The 26,307-nt window shown below is 38.0% G+C and overlaps 1 protein-coding gene across 3 annotated transcripts in view; it reads left to right on the top strand.

Annotated features, from left to right (window-relative positions):
• FAR2 (fatty acyl-CoA reductase 2) overlaps positions 1-26,307 on the top strand; it is a 187,569-nt gene that overhangs the window by 76,040 nt on the left and 85,222 nt on the right. For 2 of the 3 annotated variants that reach the window (XM_025401660.1, XM_025401661.1), the window contains exon 1: positions 388-672. The exons of the other annotated variant lie outside the window; for it this stretch is intronic. The gene's annotated coding sequence lies outside the window, so the exon portion shown is untranslated. Of the gene's footprint in view, positions 1-387; positions 673-26,307 lie in introns of those variants that run through there. 3 annotated transcript variants of the gene reach the window in all.

The following is a 26,307-nucleotide window of genomic DNA, read 5'->3' on the forward strand; positions in this document are numbered from 1 at the left end:
GGAACCTAGCACTGTAACTTTTGAGATGATGAGTTTACTACAGTGCATTCCTACTTCTGTAAATCTCTTCTCCTTCCTTTGTCTGAGCAAACATATAAAACTAGGAGGTAGGTAGGAGAAGTGGGATGACATTCATTTGTGGAAGTCCATATACTGTGTCATATTCTTCATCTTCAGAACTTTTCATCTCTAAAACATAGTGCAGTGTTTAGCAGGTCATCACTAATTTTTGTTGTTGGATAAGTGGCTGATCAAATGAATTAACAAAAGGACTCGATACTCCATTTCTGATCACCAAAGAGATAACCAAATTATGTTTCTCAAACACTGGCATACTGAGGACTGCAGTGACAACATTTTAGGACTAGAAGGCATTACTTGCATTTCACAATACAAAGATGATTGCAGCTGTCCATGGTAAGGTCAGCCCACAGAGCTTTTCAATTCAGCTTGGGGTGAGCTGGACGTCAGGCATGGGGATATAATAGTGTGATTAATCATTCTTCTGAAGGTTCTTCTGAAAAGCTACAGGTCTTGGGATACTGTGAGAGCCCCTCTCATTGCTCTTTAGAAGTAATTTAAATTTTTCTGCTACATTGTCTGCTCAGCTCGTATTCCTACCTTCTGGTCATAGAGAAACCTGAAGCCAGAGAAATTAGACCAAAAAAAAAGGTAAGAGAAAACCAAGCAACAAATGCAGTCTCAGCTATTGCTAACGTTATTCATAGGAGTGACAAACTGAATGAATCTTAGGGTGACAGACTGGTCTTTTTACCTCATTTACACTTTTCCTTGGTCTGCACCATAGCTCAGCAGAACTCATTTATCCTAGGAAATCGATGACTAATTTTCTGTGAAGTAGAATAACGAAATCTGCAATGTTCTACATTGGTTAAAAATAAGTACTTGGTTCACCTTGTGCTGTGAAGTTCAAGCCAAATAATTGTTGCAAGTTATTTAAGCATTTGAGTGAAGAAAAACTGACAAAGTTCACTATGACTGCATGAAATGAAATGCTGAACTTTTTGAGTTTGAGGGGGTTGGAAGGATGAATAGAGGAAGATAGTTGCTTCTAGCCTCTGAAATTCAATTCTGCAGTAAGTTTGTGTGTCACCAAGTGTCACTTTGGCACACCTGGTGCATATTTATAGTCTAAGGGTTTTCATATAGGATTCAAACATAGATTAAAGTAGCAGGGAACTTGAGAGCTCCAGGGAAGAATGTGATACTTTGACTGCATTTGATCATTTTATTGAATTTGCCTAGGAAAATCAATTAAAACACAAAACTTAATTTTCGTACTTACAGCAGAGATTATACATTCCAGCTTGTGCCTGACTATAGATTTTTGCGTTTTGTTTTTCATTAATCAACTTCAAAGTACTCAGAAGGCCGGTGGTTCTATTCTGCTGGGTGTGGGAGAATTGGAACAGGGCCTTCATTCCATAAACATTTTACCTGTTTCTTTTGCTTGCTCTGGCTTCTCTATGGGACATGTTCAAATTCTATACATACCAAAGCAGTGACTTACTAGACATATGTAATGTTTTAAAAAGATAATAGTGTATTTAAATTGCAAACGGAATTACTGCAATAATATGAAATATGTATGATTATATGGAACAGCTGAAGAGTTCCGAAGTATTAATTGCCTTGTGTCCTTCTTTGAGGTGAAGGGATATAAAAATAACATGAATTCACAAGTAATTAGAGCCGAGTGTGGTGACTCAGACCTGTAATCCTAACACTTTAGGAGGCCAAGACAGGTGGATTGCTTGGGGCCATGAGTTCGCTTGAGGCCACGAGTTCGAGACCAGTCTTGGCAACATAGCAAGATGCTGGCTCTGCAAAAAGTAAAAGAATTAGCCAGGTGTGGTGGTGCACTCCCATAGTCCAAGCTACTTGGGAGACTGAGGTGGGAGGATCACTTGAGCCTGGGAGGTTGAGGCTCCAGTGAGCTGTAATGGTGCCACTGTACTCCAATCTGGGTGGCAGAGTGAGACCTCGTCTCAATAAATAAATAAATAATATGAAAAGCAGTTAGTTAACTTTGTAAATAAAGAATGTTGAGACAATTTGTTTAACTTCTTTGAGCCTGAGTTGTCTTATCTGTAATAATGAGGTCTGCCTTTTAAGATTATTGTAAAGGTTAAATGGGATAATACATGTGAAGCCACTAGCAGAAGGCCTGGCACAAAAAGTGTTAGCTATTGTTGTTACTATTACTATATTTTTGTTGTTGTTGTCGTTGATCAAAGCTTACAGTTGCAAGACAGTACCAATTACATAATGCTCTAAAAAATTCGCATATTTTTTTCCAATGGGAAACTTGGATGAAGGTGCTCTGGAAAAAGCTCTACAATACTATTTCTAGTCAGAGTACATCTCCAGGAAGGATCAGAACTCATACAGAATCCTAGCTTTTCGGGCTGCCCTAAGACAATGGGGCAAGCTGGAGCTACCACGGTTTTGCTTATCACATTAATGCACCTTCACAAAGCCTCACCTTTTTTCAATTTCAAAAATGACTGCAGCTTGCCTTATTTCCAAACAAAGTACTATGGTTTGGAAATAACATACATGTGAAGGTGAAAGTGCACGCTCTTTACCCTAGATAATACTCAGCCAGAAATATCTTACTAGTTTCACACAGGAAAGGAGACTACATGTCTCTGGAGATAAAGATCCTGGGTGACAGTTCTTGCTGTTTCTCCCAGCAATCAGATAGCAATAAGACTTGCACAAATTACTTAAGCTCTCTGCCCTGAGCATTTTCGTATGTTACCTCATGGAGTTATCGTAAAGATTATATGAGAACATAATTGCATGATGTGTGGGACATTGTCTGCAACGTAGTAAGTGCTCAATAAATGCTAGTGATTCTTACGTATTTTGTTGGATGATATTTGCACTGAAAAGTTAGATATCATTCCAGTTTTATTATATAGTTTAGTTTATGATTGTATTTAACTCAGAGTGAAAAAATTGCGAGCAAGGAGAATTAGAAGGCTTTCTTCTTCACACCTATGGCCCAGCCTGTGTTCTTGCTTTATTTATTAATAACATAGGATGTGAGAATTGTCTTCAGATTTAAACTCTTGTACTTTTCGTTTAATAGTGAAGGCTCACAAAGCGCTGGGACAAGATCTTTGTTGATAAAGTACCTCTAAGCAGTTGAACAGCAAAAATTCACATGCAGATTTGCTCTGGGGAGAAAAAAAGGTGTCAATTATAAGAGTTTCTTTCAAACTATAAGAAACACCAACTTTTTTTTATGATGGTGAATTGCTTCCAAAATGAAATTCTAATCCATTTGATTGAGTCTTGTGGGGTGGTCATATATTTTATAACCTTCTGCCCATCTTATCAGAGAGTTTAGATACTTAATTTTTGTACGTTTTTCATTCTATCTTGAAATCATTTTAGTCCTAGTCCCATTCTGGTTTGGAGCTTATGTGTCTCTAAATTCCTCTAAGCATGTTTTTTTTGTGTAATGGTATTACGCAAAAAGAATTGGTATTACACAATGTTTACCAACGTATTACACTTTTTTTGTGTAATAGTATTACACAAAAAGAATTCACCACTGAAGTCTTTCAGAGCAAAATGTAGAGCCATTTGTAAGATGGTAAGCATCGCCTGGTGGAGCATTATATAAAACACAACGAGAAGGAAGAAGGTGGAATATCATACTTTTCGAAGACTTACTTTACTTAGTTCTTTTAAAAAATAATGGGATTAGAAATTAAAATGTAAAACAAATGTCACTCTCCCCCTTTTTAAGGGGGTTATTTTTTCTATCTTTGGGAAAAATGAGAGATTTCTTAGAGTGTGGAGTTGCTCCGTTTTCTGCAGGGCACCTTATGTTCCTATAATTGTTATATTTATGATTCTGGTGTTTGTCACCAGATTTGACTCCTTTGGTGCTGAGAGCTGGTAAAACATTTTATTTAAGGCATTTTGATTAGCAATTTTAAAAGAAGTTATTAGAACATTGTAAGAAGGAATTTAAATGAGAGAAAATAGAAACATTACAATCAACATATCTGAAACAAAACATTGTCAATCTAAATAAATAATGGTTCATCCCCTATTCCTGATTCAATGGTTTGTTATTATCTCTTTGACTCCTAACAACAGGCATTCCTCCCTTTCATCTTTCTTAGGGTTAATAACAATGAATGGGTGATTTCAGTTATGAGGAAGAAGTAGGTCCCTTTTCTTTCGTAATTGCTTCACCATCGACCAGATACTCTGTAATTTACAGTACTTGCCCCAAGGTTTCCTGCATTATCTTTTTTGTCATTTTGCCCTGTACACAGGAATATAACAACTGATTGTTTCCAGGCAGTTTTATCTAGACAGAATTGCCGTATTAATCAATCAATTTTTCAAGAATACTGAAATAGGAGACAAGAAAATGTCTGTAAAAGCAGCATTCTCTTGACTGCAGGAAAAATTTTTTCTCCTAAGAATGTTTTTGTTGCATTTAGTTTCTTAGGGTAGTTAAAGCCTTCCTTGTTTTAGACTTAACGCTGGAACCAAAATAATTACCAAAAACTGCACATTTCATTGGTATACTTTGCTAAGGTCCAAAAAAAAAAAAAAATTGGCTTACATTTTTCTCCTTTTAAGAAGTAGATTCTTCAAACTTCGTTATCTTTATTAATCAATTTTCCTTCTCCTCAGCAAAATGTTCTAATAGTCCTGCATTGCAGCCTTTGATGTTGGTTGCTTTGTTTACAAATGAAACAAATGAACAACAACAATAACGAAAAAGTCAGGATTTTTTATTTTATAATATTGGGGTAATACCTCTGTTTTTTCATCTGGAAAATGATATCTCTCTCTTACAATTAAAGTCACTTTAAAGATTTAAATTTTAAACAAGTTATTATTTTTAGGTATTTTATTATTTTTAAAACTTCATTTAGAAAACTTGTCATAAGATTGATTATTTTTGTAATGATTCATTCAAATGTGTTGTCATCATATTCTGGCAGATCTTAATCATCTCTGAAGTACAGATGTCCCTTGCTGACCTTCTGTATATTAGGGTGAAACTCAGGAAAGCATATCTTTTTTGTTTCTTTGTTTGTTTGTTTTTACAGTCGAGTCTGGCTCTATCAGCCAGGTTGCAGTGCAGTGGCGCAGTCTCGGCTCACTGCAATCTCTTGCCTCCTGGGTTCAAGCCATTCTCCCACCTCATACTCCTGAGTAGCTGGGACCACAGGCACCCGCCACCATGTCTGACTAATTTTTGTGTTTTTAGTAGAGAAAAGGTTTCGCCATGTTAGCCAGGCTGGTCTCGAACTCCTGACCTCAAGTGATCCGCTGGCCTCGCCCTCCCAAAGTGCTGGGATTACAGGCGTGAGTCACCGTGCCCAGCCAAAAATATCTTTATCTTGAGCAGAAGGAAAACATGGAGACTTAAGGTTTGGGGTTGTTTTTGTTTTTCGTTTTCTTCATGTGCAGAAACCCAGCAATGTTCTTCCCGTAGTTACTCAGTCTTGACATTCTTTGCAGTTAGGTCAACAACGGTTGTTTTTAAAAGCATTTTAATGCAAGAAAGCGTGTATTCTAAAGCCTGTCTTCCCGCTGAGTATGGCAAGCTGAGCTTGAATTTGCAGTTCACCTGTTGTTTGATAATTGATATATTTCAGAGTTATGGTCTCCTCTTAATTCTTCTAAGGATAAAGAGACAACATAAGATAAGATATGAGGCTCCTGAAAGTTATCTTGTCTTTTAAAATAAATCCTTACGAAAAACTGAGGCATGAGGCTTGGAAGTCTGATTGTTAAACAAGCTCTGCAGGTGACTGAGATGGAAATCATTATTCTAGCACTCCTGCTTTAAATTCATGACCTACCTGCTGACAACTTCATCTCTCAATTTAAAGACAATAAAATGAAATGTTAAGTGGTGTTAAGGAACAAAAATAAATTGGTTGGCGAAATGAATGTGTCAGAAACTCGAAGAATTGTAAGCTTTAGGTCTATTTTAAAAAAAAGAAACTAAAAAAAGACTAAATCTATTTGTTACTTGATTAACTCATTTATTTATTAATTCACTCCATTTATTCATTTACTCAAGGAATCTTTATTGTCTACCAAATGCTGGGCTCTGCACTACTTTCAGAGGAAACCATGGTGAGCAAAAGCAGATAGATGAATCAAAACTCCTGCCCTCATGGAGTTTAAAGTCCAGTAAGAGAATAATCATAATCAATTGTATCATACAGATAAGCATAAAATTACAACTGTGGTAACTGGTCACAAAAAAAATAGTATATGGAAAGGGTTTAAGTGACAGATTAGACAGAATATTGAAGGTCGGGGAAAGCTTCTCTGTGGAAGTGACTCTTAGACTGACGTCTGAAGGATGAATGGGAGATGATAAGACACAGAAGAGCTGGGGAACATCCTAGGTAAAGGGAACGGCATTCATTCTTCCTGTAGCCTTTCAACACCTTCAGGCACTGTGCTGGTGCTGAGGATACAGCAGTGAACAAAACAAATTCCTTACCCACAGAGAGCTTATGTTTTAGTTGCAGGAAAAACATACTATAAACATGACTGAATAAACAGATGACATAAACAAATGTCATCTGAATAAACAGATGACAGATAAACTATAAACAGATGACTAGAGACAGATGACGTAAACTATGTCAGGTGGTGTTAAGTGCTGTGAAGAAATGGAAAGGATGAGCTGAACAGGAGTCCAGAGTGTGGAGGTGAGGTGGGTATTATAGGGATCAACCTTTCAGCTCAGGCAGCAGGTAGGTCATGCAACTGTGAGTGAGGGAGGTCTCTGGGTAGTGGGAGGAGTGAGAGCTGAAAGCTGCAGTAGAGCATCCTTGGGCATGTTCTGGGAATGTACAGCACTGTGTCTGAGTATGTGTTGTGATGGGAGGGGCAAAAGGAGCAGTGATAGGAAATGCAATCAGACAGGTCATGGGGCCAAATGGTCCAGTGCCTTGCATGTAAGCCAGGCAACCCTTGGAGAGTTCTAGCAAAGAAGTGGACCACTGGGTCTGACATATGAAAAATAGACAGTGCTGCAAAGGTGAGGGCAGCGAGAAGCACTCAGAGGCTTTTACAATAATTGTTTGGACCAGTTTGGTACAAGCAGAGATGGCGAGATGTGATCAGAGATGTGGTTGGATATACTTTGAAGGTAGAACTGATGGGATTTGCCAAAGGAATGGAAATTGAGTGTGAAAAAAAGAGAGTCAAGGGTGGCCTCAACATCTTTGGATTAAGCAACTCATAGAATAGAGCTTTCATTCACTGAGATACGGAGAATGATGAAGGGAAGAGACTGTGAGGGGTAGTTCAGGAGTTTGTTTTGAGTCAGGTAAATCAGAGATGCCTTTTGGATATCCCAACTACTGTGGTGGGTAGAGTTTGTCATATCTGATGAACTTATAGAAGTCACTATCTGACCAAAGCAAGTATAGGAGACCATGCTGTCCAATGTGCTGGAGAGACAGGCTGGGGCCAGACTACACTGGCCGTGGGGACCACTTTGGAGATTTCAGTCCTCATCCTAAAAACAACAGGAAGCCATGAGTTTGGGGTATCAGATTAAGAGTTCCAAACTGGGACTGGCTGCACTCTGGCAAAGAGATTGGAGTTGGGGCAGGAGTAAGAGTGGATGCAGGAAAACTTGTTAGGAAATACAACAGTCCAGACAAGACATTGTGGTGGCTTAGGTCATGTGGTGGTGGTAGACGTGGCCAGGCAGAAGATTAGAAGATATTCAGGAGGCAGATGCCAGGACTGCATAATGGGTCAATATGGAGGTGAAAGAGAGGGAAGTGTCAAAGGTGACTCAGCTTTCTGGCTTGTACAACAAAATGGGCAGTGATTTCATTCATAGAGATAGGAAAAACTGGAATAGGACCAGGGGAAAGGTCATAAGATTTAGATGCCTATGTAAGATACAAGTAGAAATGTCAGTAAGCAATTGTGCACCCATCATGGTCTGAAATGCAGGATTTGCAATGAAGAGGAAGACAGGGTCTCAGGTGCCAAAACTATGAAAGACTATACGGAGAAATAACCATGATGTTGATGGTTGATAGTAATGCCAAGTAGACTAATAATCAGATGGCCTGACCAAAAAAGATGGCTGGAGGACGATGTTCAGGATGCAAGAAAATGCTGATCACCCTCTTGACAATAAAAATGAATGAATAACCTCTATTTGAGATAGCTATAGTGGGAAGTCATGTCCCAATGGCTAGTCAAGGCAGGAGACATTAATTTGTGAGAGACATTCTGAAACTTAAAGAAAAGATAGTTTTTAGAAGGGAAGATCGATACATGCAAGAGGGAAAGGATAGTAGAGATTGTACTTCTCAAAGAGTACAATCATGTAGCTCTCTGAGAAGACTGGAGAGAATGGAATTCAAATGCAAGTGGGGGCACAAGCCTTCTATACGAAGAGGAACAGCTTTTACCTCTGTTGAAAAGGATGCATGCAGATACTAGTATATTGATTTGTATGCTTCATTCATTTGGCAAACATAATGTACACCTACCATGCACTATGGACATCCTGAAGTTCTGGGAATACAGAAACAAAAAAGAAACAGTCCTCACCATCAAGAATCTCACTGTCATATAAGAGAGATTGTAACAGGACTGTATTCTTGAGAGTTGTGGGAATGCTGGGCACGGTTAGATGCACATCTTGAAACTTTTGCAATGTAGATTTTCAAATGTTTGGAGAATAGGTAAGCATGATATTATGGCCTATGAAATTGAAAAAGAGCATATCTCAAAGGGATTGGGAGTCTCTCAAGGACAGAATTTGGATTGTGCAATTGATCTCTGGGAGAGGACAAGTGCAGTTTCCAATATAAGATGAGGGTCCCAAGATTGAACTACTTGGTAGCCATCCTAGACTAACGTTTCTTCAGAGACATTTTCTCACCAACTTTCCCCTTGAAAACTAGAGCAAAGGCCTCAGCCTGTGCATATCGTCAGCATCTAACGCCTCCTGAGGTCTGCACTGACCCTGAAACAGCTTTATCCTGGTTCTTTACTGTCTCACATCCTTTGCACCCTTGGCTAATATCCAAATTACAAACCTCTTTAGTTATCTGTCCTTCCCCGACTCACATCTTCACATCCTTTTTTAGTTTTCTTCCCTTCCTCATGTTATATTCACCCCCGTTGCCTTCCATCAGGCTTTTGGAAGTCCCTTAGATCTTTTATCTCCTTGCCTTAACTGAAAATTGACTAGCCATTAGGACATGACTTCCCACTATAGCTATCTCAAATAGAGGTTGTTCATTCTTTTTCATTGCTGAGAGGGTGTTCAGCATTTTCTTGCATCCTGAACATCGTCCTCCAGCCATCTTTTTTGGTCAGGCCATCTGATTATTAGTCTACTTAGCATCACTATCATCCATCAACATCATGGTTATTTCTCCATACAGTCTTTCATAGTTTTGGCACCTGAGACCCTGTCTTCCTCTTCATTGCAAATCCTGCCACATTTATTTAGGTGACCCAACAAACACACACACATACACACACACACACACACACTCTGCCCTTTGGCTTGCTCAGTTCCAATGATCTTCAGGTCTACTCTTCATTGGAAAATTATTCCCTTGGCCACACTATGGACCTTGTCACCCAGAGTTGCTTCAACTCTCGAATCCTGAATTTCAATATCTCATTCTCAAACAACAATCTGCTTCTGGAAAGAACTTTCTGTGTTGTGATCACCATATTTATTCTCTGACCTTATTCAGTGCTCCAGTCTCTTGCCCCTGTTCATTTTCTCTCAATCTATCAGTCCCCTGCTGGCTTCAATTCCATTTCTAACTGACCCAAGTGACATAATCTTCAATTATTCTCCTAAACCATTTTCTTAAACTATACACTCAATTATCTTGCTACCTTCCCTATTTTACCTCCAGAATCAAAACTCTGGAAGGACTCCAATGTCCAGCTTCTCTGCACCTGATTATGCACACCAGGCACAGCTGTGGAAAATTACATGCTCATGCAGATTGATGCCAATAATGATCTTCAATTTTTAGATAGACTCTGAATCTTGTTCAGAAATACTTCTGCCTGCCCTGGTCATCTCCTTCTCACAGTCCTCACTCCTTCACTCTTCACTATCCTCCTCACCCACAATTTTCATACCATTTTCAGCACATGACTTCCCTTGCTGTCTCAAAAGAAAATAGGAGCCTTAATACAAGAAATCTATCAAGAGCTCCCAGGGATAAATTGTACCATATGTCAACTTCTTTTTTTTTCTCCCTTGCCTGCATGCATTTATTTGTATATAACCTCCTCATGTCAGAGGTTAATGCTTGAACTTGGCTCTGGATTGTATTTGCATGTTTCTCTTCTTGCCAATCAATGCTTCTCACTCTTTACTGTATAAGAGCCTATTCGTCATTATTAATTTTGTTTTTAGATCAATGTAAAACACATTTAAGGCTTTCCATAATTCAAAACAATAAATATAAACAAACCTCCTCTGGCCATTCTAGCTCCTTCTTTCCTCCAGAGCTAGGCTTCTGGAACGAGAAGCTCTGTTATAGAGCTTCCACAGCTTCACTTACTTTCACTCTTACTGACTGCAGCCTAATTTCTGCCATCCCCAGTTCAATGAAGCTCCTCCTTCAATGACTGCTAATTAGTTCCAGTTGTTGAAACTGATGGACATTGCCCTATTCTTATTTTACTTAATGCTTCTGCCCCATTTGACACTGATGAGAAATCTCATTTGTCTTCAGTGTCCTTGTTTTCTCCTCTATATTCACTCGTTCTCATGCTCCTTGTAGGCTCTTCCTGTTTGGTCTGTCCCTTAAATATTGGTATGACACCACTGGATGAACTCATATAGTCCCATGGTTGGAGTTACCACTGATGTGCTGACCCTCTAAACTAGAATTTCCAACCCAAGCTTGTTGGAATATCTAGTTGTTTTATTAGATACGCAAAAGCAATAGAAATTTTGCATAAAGCTTCTCTCATAATCTTTTTCAGCAGACCAAATAGTTCTCTTTTTTCGCCTTTCCTAGTCAATATCATCAGCACCTGTGTAGTTATCTTAACCAGAAACCAGGACGTCATCCCTATTCGGCCTCACCTTCTACATCCAGTAGTCATGAAGTCCTGAATGTTTTTGCCTTCTTCATATTAAATTTCTGTCCCTTCTTTCACCCTTTTCACAGCTATATTTTGATTCAGGCTCTCTATATTTCTCTGTTAAATTACTACACATAGTCTGTTATCCAGTTCCCCTGCTTCGAGTTGCTATTTGCCTAATTCACTCTCCACACTGCAACTGGATCAACTTTCTAAATTGCAGATCTGTTCATGTCACTTCCCTCCTCAAAGTTCTTCAGTGGTACTCTTAACCTTAAGGATAAAACTCATCCCTTTATGCTATAGCTCATGATTACAGCTATTATCTCTGCCTAGAACACCTCCCTTCACTCTTCTTCTCCTGACTACCGTATTGCCTACTTATCCTGTCAAATGCAGTTCAGATACTCTCTCCTCAGAAAACCGTTTCATGATTCTGCCTTCAACATCTGTTAAATGCCTATCCAAGGTGTCCTCATAGCTTATGTATTTTATTATTTATTTCAATTACTCACTTTAGCAATTGTAATTAGTCATCACGCATATATCACATTTTATTGCAATATCTTGGAGAGTGTATTTTTCTCCCATTGAATGTTAATGGAACAATAAAAACAACACTTGTGTTTGTTTACTATGTGCCAAGTTTGATCTAAGTGTTGTACTTGTATTGACTCATATAGTCCTCATAGCAACCGTTATTTCCATTTTACCTTAAAGCAGAAATCGCATCCTTCTTATTCACTATCACCCCATGCTGGCTACATAATGGGTACTTAATAAATACTTGTTGAATGAAGGCCTGAATGAGTCATTCTATAGTGTTTAGTAGTGGGAAAGATGTTCATAGAAAAACTGGGTATGATTAATGTACTAGAATGAAAATAAAGACCCTGTTTCTAGGCAGAATGACATTCCAAACAATAGCTGGGATTTGTTAAGTGTCAATTAGAAAATCCCATCATATTTTCACTGCAGTCCATGCTGGGGATGCAATTTTAGCAGCGTTGTGTGTTGTGGAAAAATTCTGTTATGTATCTCTTGGTATTTCTCCACAATTTCATTCATTTGAAAATTGGCTATTAGTGAGCACTTCCTGTAATAAGTCCTGAAGTGAATGGACAATAAAGACACACACTGAGGATTCCAAGCCATGGCAAGAAGATAAATCTATAGCAAACACAGATGTACCAATGTTTGGGCTTTTTTCTCTTGTGGTAAACCTGTAAGCCATGAAAGAACTTTTCACTGCACGTTATCTTTTTTAAAGTGTGCCCTGGCCCATGTAGTCAGTTCCACCAACATTATTGATCACCTACAGTGCACAGACATTGTGCTTTATTTGAGGCTGTGCCCAGCTCTGGGGAAAACAATGTAATGAGTGATGCGAGCAAATGAGATAAGAGTTAGACTTTTGTCAGAAAATAAGGTGCTACTGGTCACTACCATATTGCTTTTCCAAAAATTTCAGTAAACTCTAGGTTGAATTAAAAAATACAAAACCTAGGGAAGGAGGGAGGAAGAAATAGGGAGAGACTGGTCAACAGGTACAAAGTTACACTTACGAGGAATGAGTTCTGGTGTTCTATTGCACAGTAGGGTGAGTACGATTAACAATATTGTATTGCATATTCCAAAACAGCTAGAAGAGAGTACTTTGAATGTTCTCACTGCAAAGAAATGATAAATGTAAGAGGTGATGGAAATGCTAAAAACCCTGATTTGATCATTATACATTGCATGCGTATATAGAACTATCACACTGTACCCTATAAAAATGAACAATTATGTGTCAATAAAAACAAAACAAAATAATAGGAAATCTTCTTTTGTAGAATAAATCTGCCAGTTAAGAGACATGGCTTGTAGAAACAGATGTTACTACAACTTTTTTGTTACTAAACTTTAATGTTCAGCAAGAATTACCCTCAACCTTTTGAAGCAGCAAATTATGTCCTAAACCAAAGAAGGGGAACCAGGACATGGCTGAGAAAAGGAAGGATCCTGGTTCCCTTATTAGTCCATTTTCACACTGCTATAAAGAAATACCCAAGACTAGGTAATTTATAAAGCAAAGAGGTTTGATTGACTCATGGTTCCGCATGGCTGGGGAGGCCTGAGGGCACTTACAATCATGGTGGAAGGGGAAGCAGGCACATCTTACCTGGCAGCAGGTGGGAGAGAAAGACAGTGATAGTGCAGGAAAAACTACTATTTCTAAAACCATCAGATCTCATGAGAATTCACACACTATCACGAGAACAGCCTGAGGGAAACTACCCTATAATCCAATCACTTCCCTCCCTTGGCATGGGGATTACAGGTCCTTCCCTCAACACCTGGGAATTACAATTGGAGATGAGATTTGGCTGGGGACACAGAGCCAAATGGTATCAGTTCCTTTGGTAACTATGGGCCTTAGTATCTTGTTCGTGGGACAGGAAATTGAAAATGCTTAAAATTTTGAAATATAAGAAAACCAGAGCAACAAAGTATCAGCCTCATTAAAGTGAAGCTGTGTTATCATCGTTAACTAGCTAGTTAAAGCAAGATGGCTTGGTTATTATAGAAGGTATTTCTAATTCTTGATCATCACTAGCCCAACCTAAAATACAAAGAAATTTTTTCCTGCCTTATTTTTGCAAATTTATGTAATCAGGTAAAGATAAGGACTTTCATGCTTATAAACAGAAGCAGCAAGTTTTTTCAGCTTGAAGATATCTAACGAGATCTACACCCAAACTGAAAGCATTATTAGATTCCCCTTGAGTTAAGTGCAAAGTGATTGGAATACTGCCCTCAAGTGATAGTTCAGATCAGCAGTTCTTGAAGTGTGGTCCGCGGACTTTTGGAGGTACCTAAGGCACTTTCAAGGGTCTACGGGATCAAAACCATTTTCATAAAAATGTCAGGATGTTATTTGCCTTCTTTACTGTGTTGATGTTTTCACTACTGGTGCAAAAGCAATGGTGGGTCAAAATGCCATCAATTGGTACAGCAGTAATTGTATCAGGCACTCAGAGTTTAAAAAGCAAAATTGCTGGTTTTACATAAGATGTCATCGAAGGAGTATTTGAAAATAGTTAGATTTCAGCCCTTGTGCACATGTCTTTAATATTTTGTGTGATGAAATAGAAAGTATATATTAAGAACTGCTGCTGCCTTCCTAAGTAGGATGGTTGTCTCAAAGAAAAGCACTTGTGTGATTGAGCTGTCAGCTGAACTAGGTGAACCTTTTCATGGAATATCATTTTTTATCTGACAGAATGACTGGTAAACAAACTATTGTTGTTCAGATCTGGGTATTTGGCAGACATTTTCTCAAAATAAAGTATGTGAATCTGTCACTTAGGAAAATCACTGACAGCATTTTTTCCAATGATAAACTTTGAGTTTTCAAATGAAAATTAAGAGTTTTGGAGTTTTCAGTCAGTCACTGTGATTGTGACATCTTTCTGACATTGAAAAGATGAGATTCGTGATGGTATTTAAAAATATCATTTTTTAATATTACGTAACGAAATGTGTCAGTATTTGGAAAATCTGCATAACTCAGGGAACCATTATTTTCCAAGTGACCAATGCACGATGTTAAAAAATTATGCATGGGTAAAATATTCATCCAATGAGCAAGATAGGCCAGTGGATTTTAATGTAACAGAATATGAAAAGTTCACTGATACGGTTTTAGATTCTACATTGCACTACACTTTAAGAAATCACAATTTGCCAAGTTTTGGGTATAATATCAAAGGAGAATATCCACGGTTATCTAAGAAAGGCTTTTTAAAATACTCCTCCCTTTTCCCACTACATATATGCGTGAGGCCAAATGTTTTTCATGCATTCAACCCAAACAATATAGAGCAACACACTGAATACAGAAACAGATATGGAAATCTAATTGTTTCAACTAAGATGTTAAATTAATTTAACACTAAGATACCCAATTTACGGTATTTACAAATATGTAAAACAGTGCCCATTTTCTCTCTATATATATTTTTTATTTTGGAAAATATGTTATTTCTTTGAACATTCAATACGTTTATCAATGTTTTAAATAATAAAAAAATTTTTTAAATATCTCAAATATCTGAAAAGCATTTGCTAAATATTGGTGGCTGGAACTACATAAAAGCTCTTTGAGGGTACTTAATACATTTTGAGAGTATAGAGAAATCCTGAGACAAAAATGTTTGGAAACAGCTAGTTTAGCTGATCATAGTGAGGGAAGGGCTATTTTACTTATGCTGAACTGTACATAAGTAAAAAACAACATTTGTGGCATTTAATCCCAAGAGAAAGATAACTGATTTTATTGTTTATTGATCAAAATATGCTTTATATATTTCCACCAAGGAAACTTTCCAGAGATCCAGCATTTTATCAGAGTTCTTTGATTGAAAGCAAAATAAGCCAACTAAGGAAACTGTATTAGTTTTCTATTGTTTTATAACAAATGGCCCAAAGTTTAGTGGCTTAAAACAACATGTAATTATGATCTCACAGTTTCCATGCTTCCGTGAGTTGTAGAAGTCATGGAAATTTGCTTCTTCAAAGCCGGTAAAATAATCTCTTTCTTCAGAAAGCCAGTCACTTACTTTGAAGGGGTCACCTGATAAGGTCACGTCAGCCAAAGACAATCTCCCCTTCAAATTACTTAAAGGCAGTTAAGGACCTTAATTGCAACTGTGAAATCTCTTCACTTTTGACATAATAGGTAACGCTCATGAAAGTACGGTCCATCAGCTTTGCTGTATTGTTGTTAGAAGCAAGTTACAGGACCTGCCTGTTCACAAGGAGAGGGGATTACACAGCGGGTGAGTCACTAGGGGTCATCTTAAAATTCTACCTTCCTTAGCAAACTAAACAAATAGGGAATTTACTGGACGTAAAGGGGATAGCCACTCAATCAATGGAATGGCTAGAGAACTAGCAAGAGAAAGGGCAGGAAACCCTTTCCATTTCCTAAGAACTATCAAAGTCTTGATTTTTGTACCTAGAAAAGTATTAACTGACTAGATTATCTGGCCAATGTGCCACAGCTACATGAATCCTGTGTGTGTGTGTGTGTGTGTGTGTGTGTGTGTGTCTGTGTGTGTAAAACTTTGTGTCCTTTTATTCAAAATTAAAAATTTTATCCCTTGGCTAACAGGGGCAGAGCATCTTGAGTAACAGCCCCCAGAAGACTAACCACGTGAGAAGAGATGACGTGAGGTTATGACCAGTCCAGGAAGATGCTGGAAAGTCACAAAACAAATGTCCCCCAAAGTCATCATAACCAAAGATTTTATATTTTTTCAAAGTGCAAAGGCAGAGAAATATTATCCTTCAACAATGTAATAATAATTTAAAATCTGGCAAATCCTTTATACATATGAACTCAGGTTTTGAAAATTCTTCTAAGTAGATGGTTAATATATATCCTCTGACTTTATTAATGACAGAAATCTTATTGTTGCATTTTATTTATTGTTGCTACACAAGAAGGACAGATAGCTTTCCATGTTTTAAAACAGAAAGATGATTTAGGTATTCTTTGCCCCCATATTAGTCCTTTTCAGAGAACCACTATCCAGTCATCTGGCTCTTACTTCTCATATTACTTTTATCCCATGTTTGAGATGGTATCTGCTGCCCCAATTTTCTAGCCTTCACCTCCTCCATCGTTCCAAGAGCTTCCAAAATCTCTTTCGCTATCAAAAAGACCAATGTTTATATTCTCCTGACTCCAGCTGTGGACAGCGTGACTCTTGAGATTCACTTACCACTGTTTATACACAATAGTATAATTTCAGATATTTTAACGCCAGGTTGGAGTCCACCTTCCCTTTAGTAAGCAAATAACATAACTCATGCCAGATTCCAAACATTCCGGAAGTCAGAGCTTTCACCTGCATTTCCAGGGATTCCTGGCCAACTTGTCCTTTCACCATCAACTCTCACTCTGAAGTCCTGCTTCCATGCAATTCTTCCTCTCCCTGCTAATTGGCTCACTACCTGTCACGATCCTCCTTCCGTATGACTCCCAATGGCCGACGCTGCTCCACTTTCCAATAACACCACCAATATAACTGTGAGGCAAACACTTCCAGAAGGGGTGGGGTGTCACAGAGAGATCATAGCACAACATGGGATTTTCTTTTTCATTTGAAAACGTGAATTCACTGCACAGCCCAGGTTGCTTCACGGGCCTTCCCTCTCCCACCAGGCACTCAAGCTCTCTTGCTCCTCTCTGGAATGTAGTCAGGCAGTGTTTAGTAAGTATATCCAGAGATGATGTCATTGAAAAAAGTAACTGAACTTTATAATTAATCACAGACACAAGATGTACATCTTAAAAATATATGTACATTTCTCTAAAGCACTAGGAACGTCGTGTGTGTGTGCGTGTGCGCGTGTATACATATGTGTATATGTGTGTGTGTGTATATATTTTTTGTTTGTTTGTTTGTTTTTAGACTGAATCTCACTCCATCACCCAGGCTGGAGTGCAGTGGTGTGATTTCAGCTCACTGCAGCCTCCACCTCCCGGGTTCAAGTGATTGTCCTGTCTCAGCCTCCCGAGTAGCTGGGATTACAGACATGCGCCACCACGTCCAGCTAGTTTTTGTATTTTTAGTAGAGACGGGGTTTCACCATGTTGACCAGGCTGGTCTCAAACTTCTGACCTCAATTGATCGACCGGCCTCAGTCTCCCAAAGTGCTGGGATTACAGGCGTGAGCCACCGCACCCGGCCTCATGTGTGTTTAAAGGCTAGTACTGAAAGTGCCACTCTGAATGTGTACTAAAGAAAGATTAAGCTATGTACATGCTATGCATATACATATAATGTGTGTGTGTACAAATATAACATGGATGCTTTTGTATGTACACATATGCTAAAATGCGTATGTATACATGTCTCCACTTCATCTTTTTTCTTCTTCTTCTAATATTGCTGTGGCTTTCTATTTTGTATCTGATGGAAATCTAGAAAGACTTTCTCAAGAAAGTGAAAGAGAAATTTCTGTAAATTTTAGATGGATCTTACCTAGTTATTCTGTACGTCGTGGTTTCTGTTTTAGTGTGTATATACTACTCAGTATTTTTCCCTTCTCTTCAGAAAAAAATAAAAATGACTTTGTTCTCCCTCTCCTTCCTCTTGTCTCTCCAGCTAATTCTCTTATTTATTTTTTATTCTCTCACACTGAGGTGTTTTTTGCAGACTTTACCACAACCTGACAATGTTCTCAATGTTTCCTTTGATGCTGAGTTCTTTTTAAAAGATGTATGAAATGTAAAATCTTCCTTCCTTTCCCAGATCAATATTTGAAATGAAAAGCAGGGCAAACACCGTCAAAACAAAGAGTCTCCTGTTTTCTGTTGCCTGTTGCAGCAGCAGGACTTGGGTTACTTGCTGTTTTTCCTGACTTTCATTTCTGAGGAGGCAGGAGCACCTCGGATGCTCCAGGGAATGGTTGATTCCAGAGAGAATTGCTGATGGGTGTAGCACACCCTGGGTGCGTGCATCGAAGCTGTGAGCAAATCCCCCCTTTCCTCACTAGAGTCTCTACAGAGAAATCACCTCAGCCCATGTATTCTGTGACAGCTGAGGATGGCAAATGTGGGGGCAACGTGGGCTTCTCCTGGTGCTAAGTCTGAACGCCGAGCACAGGTCTTGCCTCACACGTTTGCGAACACCCATGTTAATACTCAGCACGCCACTTTCCACCGAGTGAGTCACACCAGCGTGGCCACAAGACTTCAGGACTTCTGAGGAACTAGAAAGGAAGCTTATGTATTTCAGTCCTTTCCCTTGGCTTCACTCCATTTACAACTGGGTGACTCAAAATGACAAATAAGGTGTAGTCATGAAAACAGAACGCTTCTTTTAAAAAAGTGTTATTATTAATCAACTTATCTTTTTGACCTCTGAACAGCATTATACTAGGGAGTTTACCCAGTCCTCTCAGTGAATAAGCTTGTGCTAAAATCCTGCGTCCTCAAGTTCTCATGTTAACATTTAAATGCTTTCAAGTTATGTAGACGCCCACACTTATTAAGTGCAATTCCCTAATCGAGTCACTGGGAGGCAGCAGAAGTGAGCAGCACTGTGGTCCTGTGACACAGTGACAGTACAGAGAACTGTTTCCCGAGGAGCACCTCAAGTCTCACCACCTAATGGGCTCCCAGATGTTCATAATTCAACCTATGGTAAAGAAATACAGAAGTAGGGTTGCCATTATCATCCTCGGTATCACCTTAAACTCTTACCAGTGCATCTGAATTGCATTTGTCTGCAAAACCAGTAGTAGGCTAATATTATACATGGAATCACTTTCTTTTAAGGAAAGAGGAAAGTACTCAAAATGACACAGTAGATATAGCAGAGGACAGTAAAGGAGAAACCTCTTCTCTTTTCTATATTTGGGTACTAGTTAGTAAGATCACTTTGGAATGAGGGAGATCAGGTTCCAACTCTTGCTCTGCTTCTTGTGTGGTCCATTTAAAAGTTAATCTTTATAAATCCACTTATCTGTAAAAATGGGTATAATAGTTGTGTGGAACTAAATGAAAACCTATCAAATGAGAAAAAGGAAGGCTAATTGTTCCAAGCTTGCTACAGCAACGGAGTCAGCCACCATCGCTTATATTTTAGCAGAGACTCAAAGGCACACAGGAGAGTGGGAAAGTATTAGAGTGGAAAACAGGAAGGCTTCAGCTGTGCCCTGATTGGAGGCTGTGGCATGGGGAAGCTATAAGCAGACCAGCTAGAGGTGGGGCGCCCTGTGTGATTGGCTAGAGGATGTATTTTTGACTTTCCGTGGTTGGTGTTAATTAGAAGTGGGGCCAAAAATTAGGGAAGCTGTCAGTAATTAAGTCTTGTCAGTTTGGGGCCAGTTGTTACGGAAATTATCATTTATCTTCCTGGATTGTCACTGGAGATAGCAATCTGGTTTCCTGTAAGTCTGACTCATAGCAGACTGGCTTCCTGAATTGTTTATTATAGATAAGGGGTTGGTTTCCTGGGCAAGTTGCTACAGGTTGTGGGTCAAAGTTCTATTTTGTTATTTTCATTTTTATTCCTCATTTGTAAATTCAGTTTCAATGAAGCATTCATCAGAGAGCAGTCATGTAGCAGATGCTCAGTAAATAATATAATGTCATCAAGTGTTTGAAAGTACTGCTATCTGGTGTGTTTTTCTTGATCTCAGTGTTGGAGTTTTGGATTAGAAATGGGCAGATGTGGAGAAGCTCAGATTATGCTGATATATCCTGGTCATTTTCTGTGGAATTATGCCAGCGTTGGAATGGTGTAGCAGTTACAGGCCTAATACCTCTGAATTCTCCTTAAGAAAGTCTGAAACTGCTGTCCTATTCATTTCACTTCTAGGAACTGTTAAAGTCCAAAAGAAACTCCAGGGCCTTAATAAGTCTTTAACATCATGTTGAGTTTAGGGTGTATTCTTCTTGGAATATCAATGAGTTTAAAGGCATCTGAGTTATTAAAAACTCAATAAGAAGAACCTCTAAAAGATGAGAGACAAAGCACCTCATACTGAACAGGTAGGTGTCTCATTCATCATAGTATCCCCAGCATTTAGTACAATCCCTGGAATGTAGTGCACATTAATCAGTAGTTGAATGAATGAATGAATGAAGGAATGAATGAATGAATTTCCCAACTTATATCAAATAGCTATCGTGGTGACAGTAGATGTTACTTTTCCTATTATCTGCTGTGTCATTTGGATATTCCTGTATGTTCTTTTTTCATCAGTGCTCCCAATATCTGGTTGAGTTAAAAATAATCAAATGATTCATCATAGAACTTATACAAAGTCAAAAATGACTATTTTGGTCACTTCATGCTCCAAAAATGCTGAATTCAGGAAAGAATGTGCCAATGAACACATTAAATACAATTTTAAAGCCTTGTTCAGTGAATAGGAAAGAAAGGTGACATAGTGACATAAAGTAGCTTCTTATTAGTGTCAGTGTGAAGTGGTGCCAACTTTGAACTTTAAATGCTAAATTTAATCCAATGATTTAACAGAAATATGTTCCAAGCCAGTTGGTTCACACAACCTCTTAGGGACTGTATATCTCAAAGTGACAGGGAGAGCTTCTCGCATTTTGCGTGGCAGAGACCCCGGAGACCAGGATTTCAGAGAAAAGAGACCTGGCCTAGCATTCAGCCATTACTAGTGTGCACTTCATCTTCCAAACATCCATTTATCCATCCATTTGCTCATGTATTCATTCTCTTAAACAGCATTGATTGGACACTGAGAGCTTCCCAGGCACTAGAGATGTAAAGTGAATCTATTGTTCCTGCCCTAAAGAACCCAAGCATATGATATGAAATCGATGATGAACACAAATGCAGCTAGAGATAAGATCTGACAGAACTTATTCATTCAATTCCACTATCTAGGCTATACAGCGATAACTAAAGTCTCTGCCCTTAAAGAACCTGTACAGCAGAAAATCATGGACACAAATATACAAGATCAAATATGATAAGAGTTAAAGAGAAAAAGGAAATTGTCCTTCCAGTGTTTCTACTACCCATCCCTTCCATTGCAGCCTCATTGACTCAACTGTAAAATGAGCCAGTTTCTGTCCACGCTTTTTGTTTGTTTGTTTTTGAGATGGAATCTCGCTCTATGGCCAGGTTGGAGTGCAGTGGCACGATCTTGGCTCACTGCAACCTCCGCCTCGCGGGTTCAAGCAATTCTCCTGCCTCAGCCTCCTGAGTAGCTGGGACTACAGGTGCATGCCACCATGCCCAGCTAATTTTTGTATTTTTAGTAGAGACGGGGTTTCACCACATAGGCCAGGATGGTCTCGATCTCTTGGCCTCGTGATCCACCCACTTTGGCCTTCCAAATGCTTGGATTACAGGCATGAGCCACCGTGCCTGGCCCTGTCTGCCCTTTTAAAGTAAATCTTCCCAATAATATTGTTCTTACTTTACAAATGAGGAAATAGCAACTGGTGTGGGCTGCCATTTGCCTAAGATCATGGCTAGTAACTGGTAGAGCTAAAATTCAAACCAACATCTGCCTTATTTATGTTTTAGTACTCATCATATTAGTCATCCCCTGAATCAGAATGGGGTTGGGCTTGGCGGTCTCCAAATCTGCAAGTTTAATAGGTAAACTCCCCAGATGGTTCTTTCTGATTTGCATTAAAGTATGAGAACCACTACTGCCTTGCCCTGGTTCAACTCCTCCATACCTCTGGCCTGGACCATTGAAATGGACCCCAGATGTGTGTTTCTTGTCTCATTCTCAGCCTCTTCTGGTCATTATAATTTTAGTGCTCAGAAATATCCAGTCCCAATAAAAATCTACCTCTTTATGTCGGCACTGGATTTCCATCTTCTGTTGTCATCTATTCTTCTAGCTTGGGATTCTTTGCTTTCCTCCCAGGAACTAATTTCTACAGCCATACTTTGCACTTAGAATATACATCGGACTTTCTCATCTCCCCTTGCTTTCCTAACATCACTACCCCAAATACCTTCTTGCATTCCCGCATCTCCAATAATACTTCTCATTCAAAACCAGCTTCACAGTACACAAATGATTTACTGTTCATCACTAAAAGGGGCTGAAACTCCTGTAGTCACCTTACTATTTTAATATTATATAATATTGTTATACATAATATGCTATATATAATTATATAAGTATAGCTAGATATATATAATTACAGTTTTATATATATTATATATATATACACATCAGATTTTCCTTTTTACTATCATGGTACACGGAAATTAGGATGCTTTGAGATCTAACCCTTTCATGTCAGGGTAATACAGTAAGTTTATTAAACATTGGTATGCTATTCTATTATCTGTGCATGCATTTGCACTATATTTTTAAACATCATTTAAAAAGCCATTTGTTTCACCTTTTAACATTGGAAAGCAAGAACTCAGAGAAAAAGATAAAGTTTTAAAAACTTTTAGTTATTGATTTGAAAAGATATCTCAACATTTCACCTCTTCTAATTCCACCTCTTTCTGACTGGAGGCAGGCCCTTAGAAAATAGGCAGGAATTTAGACTTGGAATTCTTCTGTCTTTCCCTTAGCTCCACACCTTTACAATAGCTTAGAGTGAGATATGCAGAAATCAAAAGGAAATCAAAATTCACTTTTGATTGATAAATAAACAAAATAAACATAGGTATTTGCCCTAGATATAAAACAGGTCAATAACAAATTAAGAACTATATGGCAGAGTTTAGACCATAAAACAGCAGCCTTAATAATATGAAAAAATTAAATTCTTATATTTTTTATTCTTATGTGCTATAGCTACTACTCACAGTTTAACACTGATATCAAGTAATTTTTGCAGATCTGTGAGTACCTTCTCTTAAAGACAAATGCCTAAAACCTTTGCTGATTTTTAAATAGAATTGTATATTACCAGAGAAAAATAAGTATATCTTTGAAGTTTATTGCTCTTCTGACATGGAACAAGTTCCTATGGAGACAATTTTGGTGGGGAAATTATTAGCTTTAATTTATCATTAGTTCTTCATAAAGAACTAATATTTCATAGTAATTAATAACTGACATGAAGAACTAACTGCATATTTACAAACCATATATTTACATTTATTCATGTATTTCCTAAGGGACTGTCAATTTATTGGCACAGGTTATGATCAGTAACTTCCACTAGGAAATAAGGATTTCCAGTTTACTATATTATATTGATTTGCACATAATTAACCCTCACATTAACTTTTTTAGGAAACGTAACTTTCCACATGGTTCAATAATAATTACTTGATGTGTGGCAGTGACTAAGCTCCTGGAGTCTCACTGTATGAAGCAACTAATGCTGTGTCTTTTCTTCTGACAGATACAGTTAATAAATACTATGTCTAATCATTGACATTAACAAATTCTCCTAATCCACATATCTGCAAAAGAACAATGTCGATCATTGTATGATCATTTTATGTCGATCATCTTTTTGTTGCAAACAGTAAGTTGTACAATGATGTTGTAGCAGTTTTTCAGTGTAATTCCATGAATCAATAGTCTTCTTCGTGGACTTAGTTTATGATGCTGAATCAATCTCCTTTTAAGCAAGGCCTTGTTAAAGGTCTTCAGACATTTAAACTATTTTGTTTCCACTTCATTTCCTTTGTTGAATAACACATTGAGATACAGTTGTAAGAACTGGGAAATAGAAATTTTCAACTCTATTTCTAAACTCTGCATGAATGAACCTGTATAAGCGTCTTAACCCATATGAGTGGTAGAGGAAATAACTATCTAGTGAGAAGAAATTAAGATGTTTTTCATGCCATGGTAGTACAATAAGTTTATTAATCGTTGGTATGCTATTCTATTATCTGTGCATGCATTTACACTATATTTTTTAACATCATTAAATAGCCATTTGTTTCAACTTTTAACATCAGGAAGTAAGAACTCAAAGGAAAAATACTTTTTAAAACTTTGAGTTATTTATTTGAAAGGACATCTCTACATTCCACCTCTTCTAATACATGTATTTTTATGTGTGACATCTGTGATCTTTGATGTTCATAGTAAATAGATAGAAATTTCTTTGCATCACAATTACTTTAGTGTAACTAGAAGCTTAGACTTAGAATGTGGCTGAACTGGAGTCAAGCTCTGTTGCTTCTGATACTATCTATTTGCTACTATCATTAGATATGTAAATTATCAAGTAAGCAGATTATTTTATTATTATTACTTTCAAGGGTTAAAAAAACCCAAATCATAGGGGCAAAATAGACTTACATTAAGGATATAGTCTAAGGTGCAAGACATTATCTGGAATGAGAACAGCCTCAATCAAATTCCCTACACCAATTTCTCTTACCTCTCACATCTGAATCAATGGGAATGCTCATTAAAATGCCTCTACCTGGGCCTTATCTCAGCCTTTCTAAATTAAAATCTCAGAAAATGAGATATAGTAAAGAGTGATCTTTAGAAAGCTTTCCAAGTGACTCAAACGCTCACTAGCATTTGTGCACCAGCCCCTTTTTGTACTTTCAGTCTTGATTCATTCATTCATTGATTCAACAATATTTATTGAGTTACTTTGCATTGTTCTGTGCTAGTTAGTGTGTGAGGACTAATATGACACAAAATACAGTCTCTGTTTCAAGTGTTTAGTCAGTCAGGGTAACAAGATGTGTCCTCACTATTTATTAATACATAACCACTAGGTAGTTAGATCCAGGGGCAAAATAGCATTAACAGCCTTAACATGTAACATCCTGAACAAGAGAGACATCATTCTGTCCTGGTCAGATCACTTGGATCCGTTGGTCCAGCCAATCTCTCCTGGTTATTGCTTTATTTGATTATTAAGGCAGCTCTGTGGGATAGGTAGAATATTATTTAATAGAAGAGAAAACTGAATCTCAGATCTGTAGAGATTCCAGATTCAGATTTACATGAACAGTTAGCAATAGATCAGATTTACTGTCCAAGTTTTCTGGTTTCTAGCCCAGTATTCTTATCATTTCACCCATCTTATACCTCATATTATTTATCTTGTTACTTAAGCTGAGATGGTCTAGAAATAGAAGAATTTTTAAAAGATGACATTATTTCAGTAATGAACAGTTTAGTTGAAAAATAGACAAAAGAAATAATTTCAAATCAAATCAATACAACTCCCTTTCTGTCAATAAATATTTTACATTTAGCTGCCAACCCATCAAGCAAGAATTCTGTTCATTAAAAATGTGAGGGAAGTCCTACATATAGTGAATGTGTTAGGAGAAAATATAATGGATTAATTTTGTGTAAACTTGGTTGGGCCACAGAAATAAAGTTGTGAGGGGAGCCCCAGCATCCTAGAAGAGCTCTGTGATTGCCCTTCCTGAAAAACAGAATTTACAGTGGAAACTCCTGTCACTGAATTGGAAAACCTAACTGCAATGGGAGTAATCGGATCCTAGGGTGGCAGGGACCAAGTAGTGGCACTCAATTTTCAAAGACAAGGTGGTCATGGTTACTGTAATGAACAGCAGAATCAAAACAGCAATCAGAAGAGTCTGACTGGAAGAGACCTGCGGCATTGGCTAGTTGATTAGAATATTCCTAGAAGTGAAGTGGATGGAGAAGTCTATTAATCTTACTTGATCTGTATAAACAGAAAAGCTTTAGGTCAAC

Source organism: Theropithecus gelada, chromosome 11, assembly GCF_003255815.1.
Source record: "Theropithecus gelada isolate Dixy chromosome 11, Tgel_1.0, whole genome shotgun sequence".
Lineage (NCBI taxonomy): Eukaryota > Metazoa > Chordata > Mammalia > Primates > Cercopithecidae > Theropithecus > Theropithecus gelada.